General features: G+C 39.5%; 1 protein-coding gene across 2 annotated transcripts in view; it reads right to left on the minus strand.

Moving 5' to 3' along the window:
* The window catches only part of rols (zinc-RING finger and ankyrin repeat domain-containing protein rolling pebbles), a 717,828-nt gene that overhangs the window by 569,598 nt on the left and 123,169 nt on the right, over positions 1 to 25,061 (minus strand). The window lies entirely within an intron of this gene.

The following is a 25,061-nucleotide window of genomic DNA, read 5'->3' on the forward strand; positions in this document are numbered from 1 at the left end:
AAAAAAAAAACCCATGAAACTCTACAAAGGCATGGCTTTGTTAGCCGTGGCCATTAGAACTGTGTTGGGCACCACGCACCCCTGGCGGGATATTTTCTTTTTTTGGGGGCCAGGGATTTCCTTAACAAAAATAAATTTTGATTATCACACACACACACACATTGTAGAAGATCACACCTGAGAGTTTTAAAAACAAAACATCGTGGCAGATTACGCTGAGAGTGCAAGGTCGTGGTAGATTACACTGAGGAACCTTACAGTAAGAGGAGGCAACCTTATAGGAAAATGTCGTAAGTCATTTCAAATGTAGGTCAAAGGACGATGTTAACATAAGAGTAGGAGGTAAAAAAATAGCTTAAAAACTGATGCCAGAGCTTTTCTTCTGTCTAATTTTCTCTCATTGTAGGTTAGTTTAGCCCGTAAAACAGATTATGCTGAGAGCAGAAGCCTATTAGCAGGTTGTAGTAGATTACACTGAGGGGGAGTTTACAGTAAGAGGAGACAGCCTTATAGGAAAATACCGTAAGTCATTTCAAATGTAGGTCAAAGGGCGATGTTAGCAAAATTTACAGGAGGTAAAAAATAGCTTAAAAACTGATGCCAGAGCTTTTCTTCTGCCTAATTTTCTCTCATTGTAGGTTAGTTTAGCCCGTAAAACGGATTACGCTAAGAGCAAAAGCCTATTAGCAGGTTGTAGTAGATTACACTGAGAAAAAAAAAAGGGGGGGGGCCTTACAGTAAGAGGGAGGCAGCCTTATAGGAAAATGTCGTAAGTCATTTCAAATGTAGGTCAAAAAGTGAGGTAGCATAAGAGCTACATTTGAAATAGGATAAAAAATAGCTTAAAAAGTGATGCCAGAGCTTCTTCTCTCCATTTTTTCTCTCATTGTAGGTTAGTTTAGTGCGTAAAACAGATTACGCTGAGAGCAAAAGCCTATTAGCAGGTTGTAGTAGATTACACTGAGGGCAGCCTTACAGTAAGAGGGAGGCAGCCTTATAGGAAAATGTCGTAAGTCATTTCAAATGTAGGTCAAAAAGTGAGGTAGCATAAGAGCTACATTTGAAATAGGATAAAAAATAGCTTAAAAAGTGATGCCAGAGCTTCTTCTCTCCATTTTTTCTCTCATTGTAGGTTAGTTTAGTGCGTAAAACGTCGTAAAATAAAAAGTAGGTCAATGGGCGTTGCTAGAACATACGCCTTACAGAAAAACATCATAAGGGGAGACAGCCTTATAGTAAAATGTCGTAAGTCATTTCAAAAGTAGGTCAATGGGCGTTGCTAGAACATACGCCTTACAGAAAAACATCATAAGGGGAGACAGCCTTATAGTAAAATGTCGTAAGTCATTTCAAAAGTAGGTCAAAGGACCCAGCCAGAGTCGCCCATTTCACCTACTCGTAAAAGCAATCAAAAATAGCAAGCACTTGAATACTTAGTAGGTCTACTACCGATAAACCTTGCAGAGTAAATCAAGTTGTGTAGTTCTAAATTTCCTCTTAGTTCCTCACTCAAGCTAGTTCTGTTTTTGCATTCTCTCCGCTCTGGGTTGGTTATCTTACGATGCCCATCTCCTTCAAATTTCCATTATCTTTGGTTGCGCCGTCTTCAGCTAATTTGGTCTAAACAATGGAGAGGAACTTAGCAACGCTTTAGGAAGGAAAGCAGGGTGCCTGTTCGTCTCCATGCACGACTGACTTCCATTGTTACGTCATCCCATTACAGTTCATTTGGCCGAAGAATGCTCGGGCCAGGGCGTACCGTGGACGGACAGCCGAATCAATTCATCAGGCGAGACCGAGCCTTCTTCTTTCATCCCATCACGCCTCCAGGCAAGAAGCATACGATACACCACACCCACTGTTGGCAAGGAATGAATGAATTATTTACTGAGATGAGAAGTTTTATATCACGATGCGATTTTTTCCTGTATTGTAGTATATACGGTACACCTTCGGATATTTCAAGAGCATATCGTCTCGATATTTTGAGGTTAAATTGCGAAGTTTCATTGATTGATTTGGTTAATTTACTTCGCTTTTCTACCACCTTTTAGCTAATTGTGAATGTGAGGATGAGTGATGATATGATTAAGTTGATGAAGGGACACTCACAAAGGACACCCATGCCGGGATTCGAACCTGGGACTCCTAGCGAGCTGTGATAACCATTCCGCCACGAAGGTCGGCAAATTGCAGTTTTGTTTGTCGTTTAGTCATACTAGTTTAGTTTCCATTTCGGTCATCTTACGTCGCTTTTGATCACAGGAAAACTCAATGGTACACGAACTTCTCAGTCACTGTTCGAACCTGGGACCTCTGACTTCGTAGTGTGTTACGATGACCACTTCGGTCACACTGTCAAGCTACATCATGATTATAAAGCCTGGATTTTTATGTAGCCAAAATAAGTACAAAAATATGTAAAATATATCACATATGTGAAAATATGTATGTACATCAAACTAACTAGTTAACAATAATTATCAAAGTCTTGGATCGTTTGCTTGATTCCTGTGCTTTTCTTAAAGGTTCAAGTGGATTATTTGGAAATTCTGATATTTGAGCTACCGATTTAGTCAATTCTCAGAATCAGTAGGGCTTATTTGAGTAATATGACAGTAGTGTAGTAATGTTAACAGAAAACCTTGGCATGTGTTAGGCGGTGGTATCGTCAATTCCTTAAAACAAGATTAAGGCCGAACCACACGGAACTGGATTTCAGCAGAAATTCACTATTTGGCGCTGGGCTGGTTACCTGGTTGGAAATGTTGACTGCCAGGCTGGCTGCTAGAATGCTTTGACGTCTAGACCGTGTCCGAATTGCAACTTGCTTCTCCCCTAGATGCTGTGATGCTGTGTGAGTGAACGTTTGGTCATGTGAATGTAATCTGTGCATTTGGCATGGAAATGCGGTAGCTGTTTTTGAGTGTTGGTTGTGCATTTTATTTTTCTCGCTTCTCGATAAATGAGGTAACAGAAATGAGCCGTATTCATGTTCATTAATATTTAGGAATATGTCCATAACAATGCGATGTCTGGACGACAGATGTTATTAACCAAATTTTAAAAAAAATACTATTAAATGGCATAATTAGTTGAAAAAAATATGAATCTTGTGAATATCGTGTATGAATACATACCAGAGTTTATTAAAAGCATGTTGAGTACACCTTCTCAGCCCTATTTTCTTTCGAATTAATTTCTATTCCATGCATTTCTTTAAACTTTGGCAATTATAACGAAAATATCAACTAACTAACTCTCTAGCCTTCTTAAACCCGAAGGTTCATGGCTGCAGCAACACAGGCCTTCCATCTGTCCCTATCTTGAGCAAGATCTATATACTCTTTTCCATCCCTACCGATTTCTTTTAGGTTCATCTCAACGTTGTCCCTCCATCTTCGTCTTGGCCTTCCTACAGGTCTCTTACCATCAGGTTTCCCAACAAGAATCCTGTAAACTCCTCTTTCCTCTCCCATTCGTGCCACATGGCCTGCCCACCTAAGTCTTCTTGATTTAATTATTCTAATAATATCTGGACATGAATACAAATTATGTAGTTCTAAATTATGTAACCTTCTCCACTCACGTGTCTCTTGATCTCTTTTAGGTCCAAAGATTTTCCTAAGGATCCTATTTTCAAATACTCTCAATTTATGTTCCTCTTTCAATGTAAGGGACCAAGTTTCACACCCATATAATACTACAGGCAAAATTACTGTTTTGTATATTTTAACTTTTAGTCTCTTAGATATTAAACGAGAAGACAAAAGTTTATGAATAGAGAAGTAACATGCATTTCCTGAATTAAGCCTACTTTTTATTTCCTCTTTAATATAATTTTCATTTGTTAATATTACTTCTAAGTATTTGAATTTGGAAACTGGTTCAAACGAATTGTTATCAATAATTAGATTTTGATTATTACCTAACACTTGGTTTCGGCCTGTAAGCATATATTTAGTTTTCTCTTTGTTAACTTCCAAACCTTATCTCTTTAGCAGTTTTGAAAAATATTTTAGCATTATTCTTAATTGTATTTATATCATCCCCTAATAAGTCTACATCATCTGAATATGCTAACAACTGAGTCATACCACTTAATTTTAGTTCTTCTTTAGTTTCTTTTACCTTCCTAACGAAAATATCAGCAGTAGCTAATCTCCTACAATGTTCTTCCTCAAGTCGCTCGCTCGTGTGAGCTATGCCTTGTGGGAACAAAGATCTACCAACAAGTATGGTAACTTGTATCGTGTGATGTGAAAACTAGCAACTACCACGCAACTAGTTCCAGCAGGAAATCTGCCTCAATAAGAAAACGATCACCGAATTTCTTGAGAAATCATATTCTGTATAATGATCCAACAAATATTATATTTCCTCATAAGGAGCAATAAAATGGGGCAAATGCAGCATTTAAGTAATGTACTCTAAACAGACTACACCTCAAAACATATAACGTGGAATTCATGTATGTATATCCTCGCTATTACATTTCACCGACATTTGCATCTGTGCTTGGTAACATATACAAGAGAAAACATATGTAAATACATAAAAAGTACGGAACCCCAGTCATGACCTCTGCTGTATCCTGTATAAACCTACCTGACCTACTCTTCGATTCACGACCCCATCTTCTGGTTCGGTTCTGAAACTTTCATCTCAACCAAACAAGACTTTTGTAAAGAAACTCATCATTTACCAAGATCTATACAAAGAAAAGTAATCCATACAACCGATACAGGTAGCAATTTTATCTACGGTTAGATATCTGATAAACTGTCAGCAGCGCTATATAATTTATGGAGAATTGATATACATCTTCCAATTATGCTTTCGAGTGGAGAAAGCAGGAATCGAGTTATCTCGATCGGAGAGAGATTTACACCTCTGTCACGTCTAAGATGATTTTTTCCCCTCTTCATTTATTTACGAACCGTTTCGGAACAATACAAATTTGAAAGCAATCCAGTTTATACTATTGCTCGTGTACTGCAAATCTTTTGGCAGTTTTATAAGTTTATTTGCTGCAAAAGCGTGCGCACTCTCTGGGATTACCCCAAGGTTGCGTACCCACACAAACAGTGTAAACGCCCTTACCTCCAAGACCCATTAATCATAATGCTAACAGTACGTGTTCATACAAGCAAACATTTTACCACGGTTGGCTGGTTTCGATCATCTTGACTTCAGGTGGGGGTTGCCAGTGGCGTGACCAGGATTTTCGAACGGAAGGGGTTACCCACACTTTTTCTTTTTTGGTAGTCATTTTGCCATCTTTTCTTACCTTTGATGTTCCTTTTTTTTTTTTAAGAATACTGATCCAAAGGGAGAGGGGGTTATGACCCCCACTAACCCCCCTTTGGGCACGATACTGTCTGTTGTCTAGGGTTGGAGGTTTCAAAAGGTCTCAATCATTTTGTAGGGACACCCTAACGCAGTGTACTAATACGTTCAAAAGGTTTATAAGACTTAGATTTAATTTAAGAGTCTTATAGCCTTAAGCCGGCCTCCGTTGCGAAGTAGTTAGCAGACTGTGCTGCAACCCAAGGGATGCCTGCCGGGTTCGAATTCCAGCATGGACATGGGTGATCATTAATTTCATCACTTAACATCATCGTTGTGATTAGTAAAGTGGCGAAAAAGCAATAAAAAATTTAAAAATCTTATAAATTTAAAATTAGCCAAATTTAATTATTTGATAATTTTCTTATCGTGGTACTAAGCGCGCAAGTTCCTACAGACCCTGGAGAAAGTTATGAAAGTGATTGCGTTGCAACTACAGTTAAAAAGATATAAACATAATTAAGTTAAAATAATTCGAACCATTAAGGAAGGATTTAAGTTCACTTCATACGCATATAAGCTAACTGGAAATCCACTTAGAGTTTCATGTTGGATCCGAATCATAGTGTGTCTCCACCGGGTATTCAACCCGGCACTCCTTGACTACAAGGCTACGGTTACATCCGGGGAAATGGGGGGAGGGGCAGTTAGGGGTTAATTAATAAGGTAACGGTAAATTTCCCTGTGCATATCGCACCGTGCCAAGAAGGCATATTTAAGGGGTTTTGGCGTAGGGTCCCACACATTCTCGATCTCGGCAATTTTGGTGTTGATGTGATCAGCACCACGCCCCGGTCGCTTTTACCCCCCAGGGTTGTCCCAAGGTACCCATTGATTTAAGGCTGGGGAGCCCCGGAGTCGCTTCATGCGGGGACAAGGTCGAAAAAATTCAGACAGCTGAAAACTCACCCAGGGAATGGAACCCGGGTCTCTCGCGTGACAGTCAGGCGCCTAACTGGGTAGACCATGCATAATAAATTTGTTTGTAGATTCTTACCACAGGAAAATATGAAAGTAAAGGTAACTGTGGGGTCTAGTATATGCACACAAGGGGCTGGTGTTAAGTAGCTGGCACACAGATACAAGAGGGCGCTGAACAGAAATGTTTGGGAAATACGGTTCTACGGGGCGGTTTATTTTACCTCTGTTGAAATTCTTTACTCTATAATTCTTCCTTTTATTCTAATCAATAAGGGTTACCTCGTCATGTGTTCTACGATTCCTTAGGAAACTTTGTTTCAGAAAGAAACAACTTCTTGCTTATTTTTAATGTACCAACAGACTAGACTACCGCGGCTCTGGTTAATGTATAAAGAACACGTAAAACACTTTAATTTCAGATTCGTGCACACTGGCACAGTTTTCAAAAAATGTCTTCCTTGTACCTCACCCCTCTTTCTTACCACAATCCTCTGCAGGCCTTGCGCACATAGAAATCCTTGTAACTAGTACAAGAAGCTGGACAAACACATCAAGGTTTTTCACTTACAGGAGGTGCAAGAAACTGGAAATGAATACAACACACATGCACCTGGAGCAATGAAGTAAGGTTCCAAGAAAGCGAGGCATCTCCAGGTATTACAACATGAGGTTTCCCTGTGGGACACCTTGTGCTGCCAAATCCCAACAATCCATCATCGTGACGCCGTACATATTCGCACTCTACCGTCCCGAGTCACGCATGTCCTTATAAGCCCTCCCCGATGTCACCTCGTATGCCAAGACTCAAGCCATTCGAACATGCCAGGTACAACGTTACATGTTTAGCTACCAGACCTGTAGGCTACCCGCTGACCCACAAACGCTCCCGCGTGTAGCTTCCATAGATAGAGATGGATGTTGGATAAATTTGTCCAATCACGATCGGCAGATACTGGGTTCCTCTATCTGCTTGTCCATTCCTAGAGTAGGTGCCAACGGCAGGGGCTTTCCACGTTAAAGGAAATGAAAAGATTGTAAAGCAAGAAATAATACTATGGTAGGGGGGACGCGGGGATGTGGCGGTATTGATAGTTTGAGAGGGAGAAGTATTCGTACTACACTTTGTGTAAGGAATCTCTGGAGCAAATGAACGAAAACAAGTCAGTGAGAGGGGAAAATGCAGCTGCAGCTACCAGCCGTTTACAGCAGCGCGCACTGCTTTGTTCTGCCCACTAGCATTCTCCACTTATCTACCGTCATGCACGGCCTTGCTCCACAGATTCCCGAGACAGAGTGTAACTGTAACAAGAAAAAAAATATTCAAAAGGATATAAAAAAAAGTTCGTCAAAGTTTAAGTCCACTTCACGCTCAAATAACCTAATCGAGAGAGTATCTATTCTGTTAAAAGTTAGTTTTACAATATTCTAAGTAAGGTAAGATAAAAAGGTAAAGTTCCCCGTACATATAGCACCGTACCATGAAGGCACATTTTAGAGGATGTGGCACCACACATTGTCGATCTCTGTCATTTTGGTGCTTTTAGTCCACTTTATCCACAGTAAGGCTAATCGGGACTGGACCTACAGTTTAAAGTGGGATCCGAACCACTATGTGCCTCCAACGGGTAACGAACCGGGACCCCTTGATTACAAGGCGACGACGCTAGCACTGCGCCATCGGGAAGGCCCTCAGTCATTTTGGATGCGATGTGATCAGCACCATGCTTCGGCCGCCTTTACCTCCCAGGCAACCACTGATTTGAAGCCCAGGGGCCGCGCTCTATGAGGGGAGAAGGTCGGAAAAATTCCGACCTTAAATCACCCACCTCGGGTATCAGTCGGACGCCCTACAGACATTTCTGTTTTATTATTTTATTCTGGATCAAGATTTACATCAAGCTACATCACAAATTGTTAATACCGATAGATTTGATTTTTGATAACGATAGCGACTAGACCAACCTCATTCTATCGTTAAGATCTAAGTCTGGCCTGTTTACAAAAATGGGACGCGATCGTGAAAGAAGTAGTGGAAATGAACAGAAATAATGGCAACAACGAAAGTGTAGTCATTAAATGTAAGAATTCATAACATGGCATGAACATTAAATATCCAATTAAGAATTTATTTCTTTTGGGTAAAAAAAACTTCAAAATCGCGATTTTTTTAAAACGTACCTTTTAATTTCTTGGAGCTGATAATTTCTCGTTCAAAACATTTCGTACCGCACGCTTGTCTAATGAGGTATCTTCGAGCATTGCAGCTGCAGGAGTGGAGGATCCAGTTTCCCCTCACCACTCAGTCACGCTCATTTCGTCGCTGAAATTGTGTCCCTCCGAGGAAAGTCTTGCTAGTTAGTACAGCACGAGCACAGACGAGAAAAGCGTTGCTACATCTTTTTCGTCAGTCGAGATTCTGTCTCTCTCCAAAGGAATGAATTTCTTCCTTTTTTTTCAGTCTCTCTTTCTCTCAATCTCTCGAAGAGAAAGAGAGAGAAAGGAAGAATTTTTATACTCTATGCGTCTTCCTCTCTTTCTTTCTCTTTTCTTCCTCTGCCTTTCTCTTTTCTTCCTCTCTCTCTCAATTTATCTTTTCTTCTCATTCTCTTTCCCTTTACCCTCTCTACCTTCTCTCTCTTTTCATTTCTCTTCTACACTTCCTCTCTATCCCTTTCCCATCTGTGCCTTCTTCCTAGTTTTTCTCTCGCTGCCTCCCTCTTTCTCTTTCTCCGTCTCTCATTTTCTCTCTATTTCCATTCTCTTCTTTTCTACCTTTCTATATATCTCTCTCCTTTATCCTTTCTCTCATTCATTCTCCCTCTCCTACGAGAAAATTTACTGATTTATTTCGCTATTTGCAACAACAACAAACAACGGTCGTTACGCCAAGGGATATAGTATTAGCATTTTCCACACAGCATCAGTGAGAACACCTTAAGCAGACATGGAACTGTTAATAATTTCCTTGTGCTGGCTTTTTCCATCTATTACATCCAACCATCATACACGTTACGATTATTTCAAAGAGGAAGGAAAACTACCAGAAAAAAGGAGAATGGCATAATAAAATACAAGAATTAAATAAAAGGGAGGTGATTTATGTCAGATAATGCATGGGTTGCATACATTGAAAGATACTCGTAATTTGAAAGATGCCTGTAGGGATGGAATTGAGATTTAGGCAGTCTAATGTGCGGCATCTGTCTCGTGGTCGGTCTTGTTTTGATATATACACACCCGTCTCGAAATACATAAGCAACATATGCAGCGTGTAGCTGCACAAACGTTTGCAGTGTACCGAAGTCATTAGCATAAAGAGCCCTCGAATAAACTTAATTATATCCTGAAGATTTGCAATCGCTTTTCATCGGTAACTGTTGCCTCTATTGCAATAACTTTGTAATTGCAATAAACAAAATATATGGCCTATCTAGAAAAAAATCATGTAAATATCTACATGCAAAAATAAAGTAATTTTGGTCTCTACCAACCAGCAAGTCTTTCCTGTCTCGATTTTACAGAAATTTGCCTCCCTCTCTGTCTGGAATCGAAAAGTCTGGATTTAGAAAAAAAGTAATTTCAGTCTTGGGATCATTCGTAAACACATGCAACATGCGAGCTTCTACAAAAATATAATAAAACAACAATGCTTTATATGATGTGCCACCGGCTATGTTAATCATTTTGATGTGTCACTTGGAAAGCCGAGACGAGAAGATATTTCGTCTCTATATCTCGTCCTGAAATCGGAACTCTCGTCTCGTTGCGATATTGGTCTCAAAGATAAAGTTCCCACGTTCTCTCTCTAACGTTGTCGCCTTTTAATCAAGGAGTCCCGGGTTCCATACCAGCTGGGGGCACAAGTGGTTCAGATCCCACTTTAAACTGTAGGCCCAGTCCCAATTGACCTTTCTGTGCATGAAGTGGAGTTAAAACAAGTCAACAACAACAAAAACCGATGTTTTCTCTGTGTGAATGTAAGGAAAATTGTAAATCTAAAAAAAATCTATGCCGAGTAAATTCCAGAAAATGCAAAATTTTCGTCTACCTTACATTTTGGTCATTACTGAAGTCTGGTTGATTTTGATCGATTTATTGTTTCAAGTTCACTTTATGCACAAGATCACTAATCGGGACTGACCCTACAATTTAAAGTGGGATCCGAACCACTGTGCCATGTGCCTCCACCGGGTATCAAACCCGGGATCCATTGATTACAAGAGGACGACGTGACTGAAGTCTGGAACGAGGTGATTTTCTCACAAAGCCGGCTCCCGTGGCGGAGTGGTTAGCAAATCGCGCTACGACGCCAAGGGACCCGGGTTCGAATCCCGGCCTGGCATAGATGTTTGTGAGTGTCCATTCATCAATATCATCATGTCATAACTCATTCCCATCTTCGAAAATTAGCCAAAAGTGACACAAAAAACGAAGTAAAATAAAGCAAATCAATCAATCACTAAGTACTAGAGATGGTATCCACACGAGACTTGGCTATTTCTCGGTCTCGTTCTCGCCTCTCATATTCATTTTTTTTTTATACAATGAGCTTCAGCTCGTCTCGAATTTCGAAACGAGATCGAAACTCGCTGCAAACTTGTCTCGTCTCGATCGGTACCGCCCATACTGACAACGTCAAACACACCTGAGTTCGATCTCGGACAAGGTCTACCCCGAGGGACCAGTTTAATTTTGAGAGCAAGGCTTGGGCGTATTCTGAAGACAGATGCAAATGAGATTTCGCGCAATGAGAAGAGCCTTTTAAGAATATGTTGTTATCTGCTTTACGGCCCGTCACACCGGAATGCCGACCTCCTGCCGCTTCATCGACCTTTGGCAAGTTAAGGCACATGGTCCATGCACAATCGCTCGGTGATAGATAGCAAGGGGAAATTCCTTCCTACGAAACATTCCCTATTTCTAATAAAAATCCCTCAAGTTGCAAACCTTCCCAAAAAACGGCGAAAGAAAATTTGGTGTAATTTATAGGTCTAAGGTCAAAATTAGTAACAGAGATGGAAAGTTTTTATGCAGGAAATATTTATGTTGAAACATATTACGCGGCAGAAATAATACGAGGTAGATTCGGAAAGTTATAATTCCTATCATTGTATGTATGTAGATGTTTGGATTTATTAATGTCGTAGATGAACCGTGCCGACAAGGATGAGTCCGTGTCGCTTGCGCCGAGTCATTTGCGCCGAGGGTTCTCATCGGTTCATTTCCACCGCGACATATGTCAAGACCTTCCTTGGTGGGTTTTCCCACAATACGGAGTGTCATTACCGCCGCACGCACGTGTGTTTATGACGTTGCCCAAGCTATGTTTATCTTCGATTGAAAAGGAAGGTCAATGGTAAATGAATGTAAGTATATATGAGGGATCTACATTGGGAAATTAGTATTAATTAGTGTAGTGTTGTTGTACAAGTGTATCGAAATATTGTGTTTATATATACGTAGCTATTACTTATATAATGTTTGCAACAAGTAACAAAACATTTATAATGTTTTTGACGATTTTATGTAGTGTATAATAATTAAGTGAAATAGACTGGCACATTTAAGTTGCTTCCAAAGTGTACATATACGTAGTACTTGTAGAATGCTTGCAATATTTTAACAATACTTTATTTATAATGTTTTTTTAACGATTTTATGTAGTGTATAATAATTAAGTATAATAAACTGGCAAATTTATGTTGCTTCGAAAGTGTACATTTACGTAGTACTAGTAGAATGCTTGCAATATTTTAACAATACTGTATTTACAATGTCTTTTTGACGATTTTATGTAGTGTATAAATGATTAATAGTTAATAGTCTGATGCTGATTTACGTATTTTGTGTTGTGGAAAAAAAGTGATACAAGCAATCCTATGTAACATCTTTTGAAATAAGTAAAGAAAAGTCATATTTGACTCTCTGGATAGGTTTAACACTTCAGTGTAAACACAGCTGTGCATCGTCATAAACACACGTTTGTTTGTTTGTTTGATTTTATGTTTTAAGTCCACTTTATGCACTATGCACCATGTGCCCATAAACACACGTGCGCGCGGCGGTGATGACACTCTGGATTGTGGGAAAACCAGGCAAGGAAGGTCTTTACATATGTCACGGCGGAAATAAACCGATAAGAACCCTCGGCGCAAATGACTCTGCGCAAACGACACGACACCGACAAGGATGAATGTTGATGCAATAGCTCATAGAACAAAATACCATGGAATATAGCCGGGTTCGAATCCAGAACCTTCGGAGATCATGCAGCGAATCACTCAAGGCGGTAGGCAGTATAGTTTTGTGGATTAAGAGCCCTCTGAGAGCAAAGTCCTGTCAATCGACTTTTCATTATATTCCGTGGACATCAATCTGGTCCCAACGCCGTTGTTTTCTATCATTCTTGACTTCTCCCCAATTACCTCACGATCAGACGCAGTGCTACAGCCGGGAAGAAATAACCTGGCAGTAACGTCACTCCCTGCTAAGTCAGCGTTGCCAACTACTATGAAAGGAACCATAGCACGAGTAAGAGTACGAGCAGCAAGAATCGCGGTGCAAACTACCAATCTTCAATTTAATGTTAGCACTGCTAGATGTTTATTTTATGTTTGTTTATTTTAATTATTTCATATAATTCGGCTTTCAGCAAACCTTCTGCATGCGGAATATTGTGAGATGATAGCCACGACTTCATTTCATCCTTCTGCTGTTTGATGTTGGGATTTTTTTCAGTAACTTGTTGTGGTATGGAGGATTGTCACACACAATAACAAGTTTGGGGGCAGATTGGAAAGAAGCTGTTCTTCGAACCACAACATAAAATGGTTAGCGTTCATCTCCCCATGATAGTCACCAGAAGTTGTTTTTGAAAGGAACACTAACTTCGCCCCTCCACAAATCCACTTTCACCACCGGCATGCACAATAATAAACCTGGGACCCTTTCCTGTTGGCACTTTTAACCCCCCCCCCCCCGAATCTTTGGAATCCAGCCAAACTTTGGGGACAGTGTGGTGTGTGTTCACGAAACTTTCATCCATATAAATGAAAGACCGGCGGTTTGCTCTGTGCGCAATTTTTTAACTTCACGCAAAAATGATGGCCGCAACGCAACGATGCTGTTTCGTTCAAGGAGTAGCTTCCTGCTGTTTACGCTGTGCTTTTTTAAATCTGAATCCTAATTTTCTTATGATCATACGCAACGACCAACGCGAAACCTTAAAATTAACATTTTCTTGCAGTTCCTTCATCAGTTTATGTATGGTGACAACAATGCCTTTCGTGTATTAAACAATGGATTGTTTGGCGCACGACTGCTTCATCAAAAGAATCCAGATTTGTGACACGTTGCTGGGCGTTCGGTCGGTTTTTGCCCGCCGTTGAAAAAGATTTCCCGCTCGCAATCGCAACACTTTTGTGTTTCTTCTTCAAAATTCTCCACACAGATCTTTCACTGACACCTGTCGCCACGGGCGTTCTGTGAACAGCTGTGGTTTTGTTTTCATCGCAATCAAAGTACTTATACACATTGAAAACTATTTCTCTTGTATCGCTGTGCAAGGGCTTACCTTTCTTTACTCCACTGCTCATTGTACAACAATGACAAAACCAACCAAAAAACCCTCCCTAACAAAGAAACAAAATAGCCTGCAATCCCTCGCTCGTAGCTGCGGTTTGTTAGACTAATTAGCAGTGTGTGTGTGGGGGGGGGGGTTTGCACGCCTGCATCACCCCTCTCGGAATGATTTCGATTGGTTTGCACGCCACCTTGTCGTCCGCTCTAGCGAATGAGCCTTCGCTTCTGGAAGGAGAGGTGAAGGTGGGAGATGACGTCACTGCCAAGCTATTTCTTCTGCGCTGTAGAAGTGGCACAAAGTGGGCCATGGCCCACCCAAAATCAGACTTGCCCACTTTTAATAGGCAAATTTCACAATAAAAATAAAGTGTATATTATAGGAGCCTTTCCACATGTGCCCTACTCAAATGTTTGACAGCCACCCAATGGTTGGCCGTACCTGGAGGGCTTGCACCGCCACTGGTCAGGACGCTGATTCAGCGACGGTATGTTTGAAGTTATCGCCGGAAATCCAATACACGGCGGTTCACACCAACCACTATCCAATCAACAATAAAAATTCAGAATCACACTTGCATAATGTGGCATTCCCTTATCAATAAAACCGTATAACCTTTAAGTTTCAGAGCGAAATCTGTCGCGTCCCAGGAAGCGGGGCCTACACATTAGCGTAGTGGCTTACGCTGTCACTTTGTATTCAAGGAACCCCGAAATTCCAGGTAGAAGCTCACATCATGGTTTGGTACACGTCCAGCTCTCAGCAATGTAAAAGTAGGCAAGTTATTCCAGAATTGGACCTATGACGTCAAAATGGCAACTTACGACGTTATGTCTCCAAATGTTCTTAAGACACGACTTTTAAAAAAAAAAAAAAAATAGAAAGTTTAACAAAACGTAAGGGTGAAATATACAGGGTGTTTCCGTGCCCATGTTACAAACTTTCAGGGATGATTGAGGGAAACAAAAGCATCAATATGAGATGAGGAACCGCCTCCTTTAGAAGTTATAAGGGTTCCAAAACCATTGTGACAAGACAAACTTGTAGGGGGACCACATAAAAGGATAAGGGACCTGACCTTGAGAAACTAGAAGATATGATGTTTGTTTATGGACATAAAGAGATAAGGAACCTCAGTCCGATAAAACTCCCCAGTAATGAATTATAAATCAAAACCGTTGTTGGAAAGTAGAAGGTTCTACGCAATCCCTTCTTCTGGGATGCGAAATCAGCACAATGGCTCTGGTTCCACTTTACCTGTAGGTCCAGTCCCTATTAACCCACCTGAGCACACAATAGTATCAACAAAACAATAATTTTACCAAAATTCCGAATGGTTATGAAAGTTGATTTATAATTCATGACTGGGGCGTTTTCGGACTGAGGTTCCTTATCTTTTATGTCCATGAACAGACACCATATCTTCTAGTTTCTCAAGGTCAGGTCCGTTATCCTTTTATGTTGTCCCCCTACAAGTTTGTCTTGTCACAATGGTTTTGGAACCCTTATAACTTCTAAACGAGGAGTTTCCGGACTGGTGTTCCTCATCTCGTATTGATGCTTTTGTTCCTCTCAATCATCTCTGAAAGTTTGTAACATGGTCACGGAAACACCCTGTACACATATTTTTAAGGATTGCACGTAGGAATAATTTTCGGTTCGGAATTATAGTATTTTTATTTGCGATTTTTTTCATGCATTTTCATCATTCTTGTAGAATCTCGGATGTTATTGAACCTATATTCTATGCACTGCATCATAAAAACACATATGACTAAGGAGATAGGTCCTGGCATATTCTCGACTTCGGCCATACTGGAAGTGATCAAAGTCCATGGCCGTCAGAGCAATAATATTGACCACAGGTCAGCACCATGCTTCGGCCGCCTTTACCATTGAAAAGAGGCTGGGCGAACCCCAGAAACGCTTTATGCAGGAACATAGTAGGGGAAATCCTGAGATCTTCCACCCCGGGTAGCACCGTGTGGTGCCTTCGACACCCAAATAATCGGACCACCCGAACTCTCAATTTGCTTATCGTGTCAAGGATTAAATAAATAAACTTTGCAAGGAGGGAAAAAGGGAAATTTCTGCCGACCATCTCGTGTAAAGTAAAACGGACAGCACACACTCTCAATAACAAGCACGGACAAGCTTTGGGGAGAGAGGAGGGGGCAACAGTCATGCCATTCGGGGGGTCGGAAGGGTCAGATCCCTCCCTCCCCGCACTTTATTCATGTTTCGTGCCGGGTTCAGTCCTGAGTCCTTAACCTAAAACGCCAGTAATTAGCTTTCACTTGAGTCCCAGCTATTGGGCCACTGGGCCGTTCTTCAAGCAGGCGTGGTGTATGCACGTTTTTTACGAGCACGGAGCCATAAAACACCAATTTCCCTCCTATTTATCACTTAGTACTTCTTGTTCACGTCCCGTTTCTCTTTTTTTCTGCAGAGAAGTTGAAGGAACCTTCTCTTCTTTGGATGCTGGAAGAAACAGTTATCGCGAAATGGATGCTGGGTAACGAATTCCATTCTGATACGTTCTATTGGACATTTCATTGTCACGGGTGGGACACGTGGACTACATTTTTTTATATTAAAGTAACTGTTCTAGTGTTGGTTAAGTAACATTTTTCTCACAGTTTCTATGCAGTGAAATATGATACTTGACACTGTTGATTAAACATAACTACACTTAAATTACTTTTCCAGATATGTAGCTACAAGTGAACGATTTTGTTCACTTGTTTGGGACAGACTTCACTTAATAACAAATTTATTTTAATTTCTGTGAATTATCAAATTGTGAAAAATAAATTATTCAAGACAAAGAAGGGGTAATTGACCTTTGAATATTCTAGTGGAGTTGAAGGGGAAACGTAGGAGTTAACCCCTTAAGTGTGGATGGCGTATATATACGCCCTCCGCATTGTGCTTCTGTAGTGCGGAAGGTGTATATCTACGCTTTATTTTTGTTTCAACTATATTCGATTTACTGTGGCGTATATAGTCACACAGACGCTTGGTGAGATAGTTCTAGCTGTAGAAGAAACAAAAAAAGTAGAAAGAGGAAAAATACAAAAAAGAAGAAGACGAAAAGAAATACGAAGGAAAAGTTCTTATTATTTCTTTTCGTCTTCTTCTTTTTCGTCTTTTTCCTCTCTTTCTACTTTTTTTGTTTCCACTACAGCTAGAACTATCTCACCAAACGTCTGTGTGACTATATACGCCACAGTAAATCGAATATAGTTGAAACAAACATAATGGCGTATACATAAGCCTTCCGCACTGCACTAGCACAATGCGGAGGGCGTATATATACGCCATCCACACTTAAGGGGGTTTCAACTGAATTTGATGAAAAAAAACTTACATTTTCCAGTAGCGACTTGTTCAACAAATTTCACACTTAAGGGGTTTTAAAGGAGAAATTAATTGTTTCTTCGTGTCACGGGTGGGACACAATAGAAAAAAACAAGTAAATCAAAAAGTTTTAAAACGAACATAAAATATGTGAAATACCTTCTTCTTTCTAACATAATTATGAGTAATGCTTGAATTTTTATCCAAAAGACAATTGGGGGTGTAAGGGGTGACCTTCCATGTAGTACACCCAATTGTCAACCTCATTTCCACGTAGTACACCCTGGACTGCATTTTGTAGACTAAGGAGGCTCTGGCCCTATGGCCAGTATAATTCTGTGTGTTGTCCTGCTTTTGTCCTTGTGTGTGCTGAGTGCCTCTTTACAGCCTCAGCGTTTAACCTAAGTCAGAATATTTTAATATTTTAGTTGTACGACATTACAGTTATGTTATTTTTGTTATGGTAAGGGGCTGGACCCCGTATAAAGTGAAGGGTGAAAAATAGCCTAGGTGCTGATCCACCCAACATTTTAAATTAAAATTAATATTAACATTCAATTTTAGATTGTTCACTCACAAGGTAGGATAAAGTAACAGCATTGTATTTAATTTTAAAAATTGAGGTTCAGTGGCACTTTTACATGGAATGACCCTCATACATTTCTACGTTATTGGTGACGATGAAGATCCGATGAAACAGAGGAGACAACAGACATATAATGAGACTTGTGCAGCAATTTATCCACACACTGCTAAATTTTTCTCTCACATAAACCCAATATATTGTCACTTTGGCGTTAACTTGATATCCCGCTAAACACGACCATACCTCATCCCCAGATGAACAATTCTGGCGCCTCTCAATGAGAGCGCGTTTGTGTAAAAAAAATATTAAATGTTTTTGAAACTTCGATTTAGAAAAAAAAAGTAAATGGAGGCAAATATATACCTTTAACTTCTTGATTTATCATCATCATTATTATCAGTACTACATTCTGTCCCGGGAACCTCTGGAGAAAGCAAACGAAAGCAAGTCCTCTGCGCAAGTAGTGGATCGAGGAGACTCGACTAATGAACGCGTGAGAGGAGGAAGTGAGTGCATGCAGGGGGAAACGCGGCTGAAGCTAACAGCCGTTTGCAGCAGCGCGCACTGCTTTCTCCCCTTCTCTACCGTTACGCGCAGCCTTGCTCCACAGATTACCGAGACGAGAGCGTTGTAGTAGTATGGAAATCAGCAGCACCATATGTAAGTGCTGAAAATTACTTAAACTTCAAATACAGTAGCCGAATGCACAGAAAAAGAAGCAATTCATGTGCGAGTGGACGAATAGGTAAATTCGCTAAGTAAACTAAGTCGTAAGTAAGTATAAGACCTGTGTTCGACCTACAGTCTGTTCCAGGAGTCTGTGAAGCACCGACGCGCATAACGATATAGCATAGCGAGGAAGCGAGTGGGAGCAAATCAGTGAACGCTATTCCAAACGGTTGGTAGCTGGAGTCGAGCTACCACCTCCATGCAACTCCTTTCCCTCTCACGCGTTCATTTGTCGAGCCCTCTCGAGTTAATACTTGCGCAGAGAACTTGCTTTCATTCCCTTGCTCCAGAGACTGCTGAGCCAGGTAAATTTCCCGTCACATACTTTTGTTCAAAGAAGTATGTACTTTATTTAATGACCATATATTCTCATTCTCGCGATTACACTAAAGGTTTAGAGAAATTACATTAATTAATCAAAAAATACAAAATATACAGGAGCTATGTTGGCCATTACCTTCTCAATCTGAAAGCCTCATGGCTTGCTCCGGTCACGTGACTAAGCGTCATCAACTGGAGGCCAGATTGCCGCCATGTTTGATTTGCTTCTTCGGAATCAATGTTGGATCTTTTTAGTGAATATGGAATTGTAATGCAAATTTAAGAACTGTAATCGAGTTTACATGACGTGTAAATATGCTTAAATGTGGAAGAGGTATGGTGTATAAGTCTTGTGTACTCAATTGCAGAGGCAATTGCAATGAAAAAGGTAAGAGTAACGTTCACATTTCTTCAAGATGTTGTTAAAAATGAGAAATTTTTAGGGCAATTCCATGTGATTCAGTCACTACGAAAAGATACAAGTAACAAATGTTTTATACTAAAAAATAAATAAGAGTAATAGGTCTTGATGTAAACATTTCATGTGTCCGGAATAGGCATCAAATATACTCGTGAATGTGGACAACATGTCTACATTTTTTTAGAAATATCAAATAATTTACCCTGAATTACGAACGTTGGTTAATATTACGTCTACCAAAGCAATTTGTTAGTGTAAATTTTATGCAAGCATTCGATAAATTATTCATATTATTTACACAAAGTTTCAGTTTCATAATGTGCTTAATGAAAGAAAGCTATAGAATGGGGCAAAGTTGATACATGTGTACATTTATTCTTATTTTATCACGCTTTATGCTTCTTTATACTAATCGGAGGCTAATGGAAGATATGTTGTACATTCAAATACAAAGGTGCGATGTGTAACAAGAACTTCGATGAAATATTCGTGTGTAAAACTATCCAAGAATATATTACTTATGTTTCAAATAGAAATGTTTTCACACAGAAATCATTTTGTTACCTAGCTATGTTAATACGAACTACAAATGTATTAAATTTTTAAAACTGTTTCATATGAACTGCTTTTTATACGTTAAAATGGAAATATTAATCTGCTTTTTTTTCCAATGAAACTCTTAAGTTATTGTCACAGATCTTACTAACGACAATGAAAAGATTCAATTTGTTTAATATCTTTCGTTCAATAAAGTACATAAGATCGAAATTACAATGTGACAAATGATTTAGGTTTAGTCTTTATCACAGAAATGTAACATTGCCCTTGTACCAATTTCTTTCGCTTTTGCTGCAAGAATATAGAAATTAAGGTTTTGTATTGAGATTGTATAGCTACACAGAATATCTGCATTATCAGGTTGATTAATTTTGGGTAAACTTAAATACAATTTAATTGATTAGGTAACTTGGAAAGTTTACGGTCAACCTAACATGTTTTTTGTTTTATTTAATCAATTGATTTTACATACAAAAGTTCATACAAAAGCGGTTACGAGTTTTACTGTAGCTGACCAATATTCCCGATAATATTTTTCAAAGATATACAATGTTTAAATTTTTCCACCAGGAAGTTTCTGTTTTCAACTCTTTCTTTGTGCTATGGTAGGAATTTTTGTGGTGGCCATTGTGACTTCCTGAATGAAAATTTTGGTGCAAATATTCAATATTATAATTTTTTTTCTAACTATATTCCTCGGGAGGGTAAATGTCGAAATTTAACTTCATAAGAGAAATAAATATACCTTAATTATCTACGGTAAAATTAAGAGAAGGAGCTTAGAGCGTTAAGACAATCGCCTCCAGATGATGACGTCTTGACTGAGCGCTGTGGCCTGAACCTCAAGATGGTCTTGTGTTGGCTAAATTAAAATAAAGTACCGTTATAGAAGGATAATGTGATGTTGAAACATGCTCGTTGAAAGAAGAGATGTAAATATTATCACAAGCAGCAGTAGCTCCATCTTAGTTTGATCCAATACATTACCAAAACTTTAGGGTTATATTATAAATATAGGCACTGAATACTTTTGAAGGAGGGGGAAGAGAAGGTAAATATTTGTTTCAGCATGTATAGAAAAGTGTTCAATCATTATTATAGCTAGTTGGAGCCAAGATGGCCGCCATGTGACAGCAAGACTGCAGTGCCTAACGCGAGTGAGTAGTCTGTGAATACACTGCGATAAAAAGTATCGTAGTTCTGTTTAATTTGTGCAATGCAACGCCATACGGTATGATTTATTTACATAGTCTTCCTATTCAGTGTCAAATTGCCTAGCCTAAAGCGTAATGCCCATCCCTGGAAGCTGAAAACTGGGTCCAGCAATGAGATTTGCTTCTGTTGCTGAACGGGAGCGAACAAAAAGCATCCTTACTATATTTATTATAATTGCACTTTTTATTTTGGCTATTTAACGTCGCTGTTGTACAGATTTATGTTATTTGCCAGAATCGAATTTCCCCTTCACTACACGGGGGGGGGGGGGGGGTCTCCCTATCGCACGACACTTGAGCAACCTTGCGTTCTGACGTTGTTAGCATTGTGTTGTGTGTCATTTCATCCTTATCTAAACTTACACAAAACATACAAAATACGTAGGTTCAAATTGTAACAACATAATTAATACCTGGAAGCCATTCACTTACGTATTCACACGGTCACTATGACAACCAATCAATTACATGCTATAAAATACAAATTCTTCTTCTTCCTGTTATCATGCGTCTATCAGACGTCAGACGAGGAATGCCTACGTTGTTAGGTTAGGTTTGGTTGTACGAGCATAAATACACTGAATTTTTATTTATTTATGCTAAGAGAACCGAACCTAGCCTAACCTCATCACGTAGGCATTTAGCCTAACAAAAAAACAAACATTCTTGGTGACGCCAGAACGCAAGGTTGCTCAAGTGTTGTGCTATAAGGGAAACCCTTCACTACACATACGTAATAAAATCTGGGTCGAAACCTCTGCTTTCGTAGCACGTTTCAATGACCGAATGAGGCGATTATACGTTGTATTTGTTCTTTCATTTATTTCATCTAATCACCTTTCATCATCGCCATAAGGAGTGTTGCCAGCGAAGGTGTGTGAGGGGGCTCTAGCCCACCGTGAAATAGTAGTAGACCATCCAAATAGGCGACATGAGAAACTTTCAGAATCATTTGTAGAATATGAGAGAAAGTTCAAGAGACACAAATGAGAAAGAAAGCGATAGATAAACGGATGAAGAAATTAAGCTAGAGAGAAAGAATGGAGGAAAGAAACTCATAAGAGAATCAGGAAAAATGATGAAAGAACGATAGAGAAAGAAGAGGAGACAGAGGATGAGAGATTAAGAAGGCAAGAAGGAATGAAAGCGTGAAAACATGGAGAGGGAAAGAAAGACAGGTTGAGGAATAAAGAAAGAATGAGAGATGACAGAAGAAATACAGCTAATGTTAACCACCGTCTCTCGAATTTTTAGCACCTCCACTACAAATTAGTTAAAAACCGAGAGAAAGAAAAATGCACCCAAGTGAATATTTGCAAACACTCGTAATATAAACTTAGCGGAAACTAATAAGCTAATAATTCTTCTTGTCGTTAAATAGCTGCTGGAGAATGATCTTGTACTGACACTTCTATCATTTTTTCATTACTCCTGTATTTAGTTTTCAGAAGAATTACTGAACATCATGAGATTGTTCTGGATAATAAACCTTTTCGAGCAAGGCCTCATCTCCAGGAAACTATCAGCTCGGGGCAAGCCCCGTCACCTACTAACCTGTTGGGTGAGATGAGTCAAGGCAAATGGATAATAAACCTTTTTCTGCTCCCACAAAAAATAGGCAATAGTTAGGCTGGAGAGTTCAATGAACAAACCGATCTCTACGTACTGGTTATATCTACTTCTGTTTATTTTGGACAAATTAATAATAATAATAATAATATTTTTACATTTACTATTTTAATTCTTCGGTAGCTGAGATGTATTTTATATCGAAGTAACTAGTAATACATGAAATGTACACTAAAGTACAAATTCTTGTAGAATATCTGTGATATAGCATACATTTGTTGCAATTTTTCGTCTTTTGTAATGTATCTACTCTTGTGTAAATATTCGCGACATCTATTATGTAATATATCAGATGTGTGAGCATGTGGGCGGTGTTGGCGTAAACGTTGCTTTTCTACCACTTTTGGCTAATCGCAACGATGAGTTTGAGTGATGAGTAGATGAAATTGATGAAGGGATATAAAATGTTCCGATCGGGACTCGAACCCCACATTCAAAGCGACCTGAGATATTCGAGATTGAATGAACCATATATCCGCACTCGCAAAAAAAGCTTACATAATTTGTTTATTCTCTTCGTACATTCACATATTGTCTGCGAATAGCGGGAGCATGTTTTATTAACTCCTGTCTTCATGTTTCTCTGATTGCAGCACGATAACCTCTGTGGATAGTTGTTGTGACGTCATAAAATTAACGCCGGGTTTATTATTGTTCAGCGGGCGAAATGGCTTACTGCAACATAAATCTAATCCCCATTAAACGTCAGCTTTAGCGTAATGTGCGGAGCCGATTACGTGTTGCGCGATAAAAAAGATAATAAATTTGAGATATTTCACGAATGCGCCGAACGGAATGTTTGCTCGCACCTGCCACAACATCTGTACCAAACCTGTAAACGGGGTTTAACTGGAAAGCACTGGGTTCCTGGCTAAAATTCAGATACAGCCAATCACAAGGCATTCCCTTCGGTCAGAAGAAACTCAACTACATTTGCTATACATAACAGTTCTACTGGCTGCTAAACTTGCCAAATGACAAACAAACTGTTTTTGCTAATTAGAACATTTTCTATTTAGCTACTAATCTCTGTATTTAATAATTATAGAGAGCAGCCCATGACAAAAACAGACATCTGTCTCCTCAGTGTCACCACACAATAAGTTTTTCAGTAGGGCGTCGACCACAGAACAGGTAAATGGAAATAGCATTCGGCACCTTCAGAGCATTTGCAATGAACGCCACTTCTAACACCAGATGACAGGGCTGAATAATACTTCAATAAAATGCAACTCTCTTCCAATTCGATCGCCAATAATGTTCTGTTTTCATTCATTTTACATTATCTCTACTTTCTACGTTAATGGCGACAATAAGTATTTACAATATATTAAATTAAGTAATAATTTGAAAGATATATTCAGGTCTCTCTTTATATTAAGCTGGTTAAATATTCTATTATGCTCACTATTCCATGGAGACGCTTCAGAGACGAGATCTTATTAGACTTCTTTACGAATTTACGTAACTTAATTTACTTTGTCTTGAGACTTCTTCAGATATACTAAGCAGATATATATATAAATATCATATATTTTGTTTATAATAATTGCAGTCAATCCATTAGTGGCGATTAACCTGTGATGCATGGTTGCTTATATATTCAGGATAAAATCTAGTGTGTCAAACAGAAAAACTTTATTGAGAAAGGTTGTTCGCCTTAATGATACCCTGTGAAAGTTTGTGCAGTGACGGTGTCATGTTTTACTCTATATTTCAAGACAAGAACGAGAGTGTTGTTCATAAATCGAGACATCACTAAGTCTTTTCTGGCCTCCACACCAGAGCCCTACTCTCTACGAAACCGGAGGTCCCAAGTTCGAACCCTCCTTAAGTTTCTGGCTGAATTCTTATCGTCGAGATAAACCCAAGACGCCAGAAAGCGACATCAAATAACCAAGAAACAAGTACGTTACACGACCTCAGTAGGAAAGTGGGAATTTATTCTTCTGCGAGAGCCGTGTTCGAAAATTCAATCTCTTCGAGATACTGGAGTAAACTTGCAGGAAATTCGAACTGTCCATTCATCAAGAACGTGAATTACGTTCTTAGTTTCGCCTTGCTCTTCGGTGGGTGTAGTTAACTGATGCTACAAGCGGTCGAGGACCACTGCATCCCGCTACGGCGGCATTCCACAGATGTTATGCTGGAAGCCCACAAGAGTCCCCTCCTCTGTCTGCAAGTTGCGAACCAGAGATGATCAACAGGTTCCTCCTATCCCCTTCCCTCGCCTCCGATCCTCGCCAATCAAAAGCAATTTCCCTTCTCCCGCCGTGGAAAACCACCTTGGAACCTGATTACGTCACACACGCGGGAGTTACGTCACGTAAAAATTGTAAAATCCAGGTCAGCAATGATGGATTATCTTGGCCGCACTGGAGAAAGGGATAAGAA

This window comes from Lepisma saccharinum, chromosome 1 (assembly GCF_977018435.1).
Source record: "Lepisma saccharinum chromosome 1, izLepSacc3.1, whole genome shotgun sequence".
NCBI classification, from domain to species: Eukaryota; Metazoa; Arthropoda; class Insecta; order Zygentoma; family Lepismatidae; genus Lepisma; species Lepisma saccharinum.